At 37.1% G+C, this 4,436-nt stretch overlaps 1 non-coding gene across 1 annotated transcript; it reads left to right on the forward strand.

Moving 5' to 3' along the window:
* Positions 1–3,004: 3,004 nt before the first annotated feature.
* On the forward strand, positions 3,005–3,108 carry LOC123636196. The gene has a single exon (XR_006734400.1). It is a non-coding gene; the product is annotated as a U6 spliceosomal RNA (small nuclear RNA).
* The last annotated feature ends 1,328 nt before the right edge of the window (positions 3,109–4,436 follow it).

Raw genomic sequence — 4,436 nt, forward strand, 5'->3', positions numbered from 1 at the left:
AGTCTCTATCAGGGTTCAGGAACAAGACAAAGCTGTTTCTTAAAGGAAGATCAGTTATTTGCCAAAAAGGGCATGACTTTCTTCACAAATCCTAGGGGCTTCTTCTGCCATATTCCTCCTGTTGTCAACTCCATCCACATGGTGATCTAAGCATGATTGGATCTGGTGGGTCCTGGAGACAGGTGCCATATCAATTTACATCACAGCCTAGACCCACTAGGGAATTTTCCCTTACTCTGGTGTCCTCTGCAAGCCTTTCAGGTAACTGAGTGAATGGGTGGATGGAGTACATCCACATGTGATATATGTTGCCTCAAAATTCCAAGAAAGACACCAAGACCCATATTTCAACTAATCTAAGATGCCCTCAACTGTAAGGTGCACCTTCATTTGTATTGCACTACAAAAGAATTTTTTAGAACACTATCAACTAAACCATGATATACTATTGATTGTAAGATGTACTGCCATTGCAGAGATGTTAAAATGTGTGGGGGGCGGGGGGGGGGGCGGACAGCAACCTTGTGAATGTACAAAATGCCATGGAATGGTTAATGTTATGCTATGTGAATTTCACCTCAATAAATTATTTTTTTAAGGGTGAAAAAATATGCATCTTAGAATTCATGATATATAGTATTATTCCTCTTTCATATGGTAGGGGGTATAAGGTGAAGCAGCTTGTACTTAGGTGGGAACATTGTAACATGCCCTACAACACTGGACCTCCAGAAACATCACTGAGATGTATTTCCATGAGATTTACAGTAGTCCTTCAGTATATGTGGGGGATCGGTCCCAGAGCCCTTGTGTATACCCAAATCTGCTGCATACTCAAGTCCCACAGTAGGCCCTGCAGTACCCCTGCATAGAAAAATCAGCCCTCTGTATACGTAGGTTTTGCATCCCACGTATAAGTGGACACATGCAATTCAAACCCGTGTGTTCAAGGGTCAACTATATTTGATTTCATTGAATCTGAGACCCTTCGATCCTAGTGCATTCTTGATTTACCGGAAGGTGTCAACGGAAGGCTTTCACAAAGCTATTTCCTCTATTTCCTCCCGCTGACAATGATTTTAAGTCATCCATTAGCCTCAGCAGAAGAGGAGCTGTTTCTGCCGGCAAGGGAGGCTCAACAGGGCAGAGTTTTGAATCATCTGAGTTACCTAAATGCTTTCTTTTCCAGTCAGTGCCCCAGCATTCACGTAAGGGACCTGGCAATTGTGAATTTAACTGATACTGTGCGACGGTAATTCTCAGTATCAAACTTTGAGTTTGATTTTCAGCTATAATTAGCCCCATGACTGCAAGAGATAAATTATTTTTATCACAGACATAGAAAGTCAATGATTTGAGACTTATCTTGAGCCACATTTTAGCATATTAGCTTGTCATTCTTTTTTTTTTTTTTAACTCCGTCCAGAACAGTTAAAAGAAACCTCTCTTCACTGCACAGTTCACAAATTCCTTCTGCCCTCCATACCATTCTGTGGTAGAGGCTGTTTGGTTACCTAAGCTTTGCCTTCAATGCATCTTTCATTCAAGTTAAAATTGGCTGCAGGTGATAATCTATTAGCTGCAGGCCCAGGGCTACCTTTAGCATTAGCTAGATTTTCCCTGCCCAAACAAAAATACCATATTCATGACTGTTCTGATACCGGCTTATGTATCAGCTACGATTCATAGTTCTTAGTTATGTTTTCTAGGAAGCACAAGTAGCCAGAATTGTTCCAAGAAGAATTAGAGAACCAAAAGGAGCAACAACCATGGAAAAACAAAAAATATTGTTAGTGAGCTACAATTTTGAAAGGTAACGGGCTTAAAATTATCAGTAGGTGAGTTCTATTTGACCTTACAGTAATAGATTATTCCTTAGTTAACTTTAGAGTATGTAAGTTGAAATTTTTCTCAACTTATGAAAATAGCACAATATAAATACCAGAGCCTAACAGAGAAAAAGCTTTGAAAAATACATAATTCTCATGTTATATAAACTAAGGAAGTAAGAAAAGATGGAAAGCCACTCAACACATTTTACTGAATAGTATATCCTGAAACCAAAGGCAGACAAGAGCACCAACAGAAAAAAAACAACACATATGTATATCTATATGATCCCATATATGAACAATGAAGCAAAAATCTTAAATAAAACGCTAATAAATTAAATCTGGCAGTATGTTAAAATAATAATTCATCAAGTCTGAAGAGGATTCATCCTAGCCTTGCTAGGATGGTTCAGCATTAGGATATATAACAACTTATTATATTAATGAAATAAACATTAAAAATACAATTATTTTAATAAATTCAATGCCCATTAGTTATATAAAAGAAAAAACATCTAGCAAACTAGGGGAAAAAACCTTGATTTGATACGTTTTGTTTTTAATAAAACAATGATAAAAACCCACAACAAACGCCATAGTTAATGATGAAACAATAGAAGCATTCCCATTGAGGTTAGAAACAAGACAAGAATCACCTTTATCACGACCACTGTTCAAAATGGTAGCAGGTGTTCTCCCTAATTCACGAAGAGGAGGAAACAATAAGTGGTATAGAAAAGAAGAGGCAAATAGTGATTATTTGCAGATGACACTATCACTTACATAGAAAAGCCTAAAAAAATCAATTGACAAACTATTAGAAATAATAGGAGAATTCAGCAAGGTGACCACATACAAGATCAACGTACAAAAATCAATAGCTTTCCTATATACCAGCAATAACCAATTAGAAAATGTAATAGAAAATAAGATTCTATTCATAAAGCAACAAAAACTATTTTTTTTTGTCTCATAGGGTCTTATCTAAAAGCAACAAAAACTATTAAGCAGCTAAGAATAAATCTAAAAATAGAATGTATTTTGGGCCTTTAAGCATAGTTCAGTATTGGAAATTATCAGTCTAATCACATTGATAAAATAAAATTGAAAACTGCACAATTATATAGCATTGGAGAAAATTTAAGAACCGTTTCTGGTAGAAACGGTAAGCGGTGCTCGCTGCCGTAGCACATATGCTAAAAGGGGAACCACACAGAGAAGAGTAGCACGGCCCCTGCCAAGGATGATGCAAATTTGTGAAGAGCTCCATGTTATTAAAAAAAAAAAAACTAAGTAAAACAAGAGACAAAGGACATTTCCTAACTATGATAGAGTTGTGTATGTGTGTTGTTTTCAGAAACTAAGAGCAAACATCATATTAAATGGCTAAATATTAGGTTATTAAGTATGGAATGTCTGATTTCCTTAAGTACTATGTTTGATAGTTGATATCTCTGACATTTCACTTTGACACTTTTTGTTTTGTTTTGTTTTTTTCTGTATTGTGAAGGTACATCCTCATTCTTTCAAATGCACGTTTTGGCTTGTGATTATCTTTCAAAAAAGTTTTTTAGAGCAATTTTTGTGAAACCATGGATAAGTCAAAAATCTGTGTTATTTTTTAATAAAAATTCTGTCGTGGAACCAATGCAGCCCAGACAGCTGGAAATATCAACAAAGTGTTTAGCAAGGATGTGGCTAATGAACGCACAGTATGTCCATGGTTTGAGAAGTTCCATTCTGGTGATTTTAATCTTGAATGAGTCACATGGGTGACCTGAGACCAAGGTGGATAATGATGAGCTGAAAGCTGTAGTGGAAGCGAATTCATCTCAGCCTACACATGAATTAGCAGCAAGGTTTGATGATACTGTTCCAACAATATTGGACCATTTGAAACAAACTGGCAAGGTAAAGAAACTGGGTAGATGGGTTCTGCATGAATTAAACAAGCATCAGAAGAGAAATCGTCTCCAAGCTTGCCTTTCTTTGTTGTCACGACATAAAGGTGAACCATTTCTACACCGTATTGTTACATATGATAAAAAGTGGATTCTTTTTGACAATCACAAGCATTCGGCACAATGGTTGGATAAAGATGAAGTGCTGAAACACAGTCCAAAACCAAATATTCATCAAAAAAAACCTGATGGTGTCTGTTTGGTGGTCCAGTGCTGGTATTCTCCACTACAGTTTCATGAAATGTGGTCAATCGATTACAGCAGATGTCTACTGCAACCAACTGGATGAAATGATAAGGATGCTTGCAATTAAGCAGCCCAGATTGGTCAATAGAGACAGTCCAATCCTCTTGCAAGACAAGGCTCGACCACATGTCTCACAAACAACATTGTTCAAACTACAGAAGATGGACTTGGAAACTCTGTCATCCACCATATTCACCAGACCTTGCACCAACTGACTACCACTTCTTCTAGACTTTGGGCCACTTCTTGCAAGGAAAAATATTCAATTCTCAACAAGCTATGAAAAACATCTTCCTTGATTTCATTACCACTCACTCTCCAGGCTTCGCTGCTGGCATAAACAAGCTACCGTTAAGATGGCAGAACTGTGTTGATAGTTTAGGCGCATACTTTGATT

This window comes from Lemur catta, chromosome 3 (assembly GCF_020740605.2).
Source record: "Lemur catta isolate mLemCat1 chromosome 3, mLemCat1.pri, whole genome shotgun sequence".
Taxonomy (NCBI): Eukaryota; Metazoa; Chordata; class Mammalia; order Primates; family Lemuridae; genus Lemur; species Lemur catta.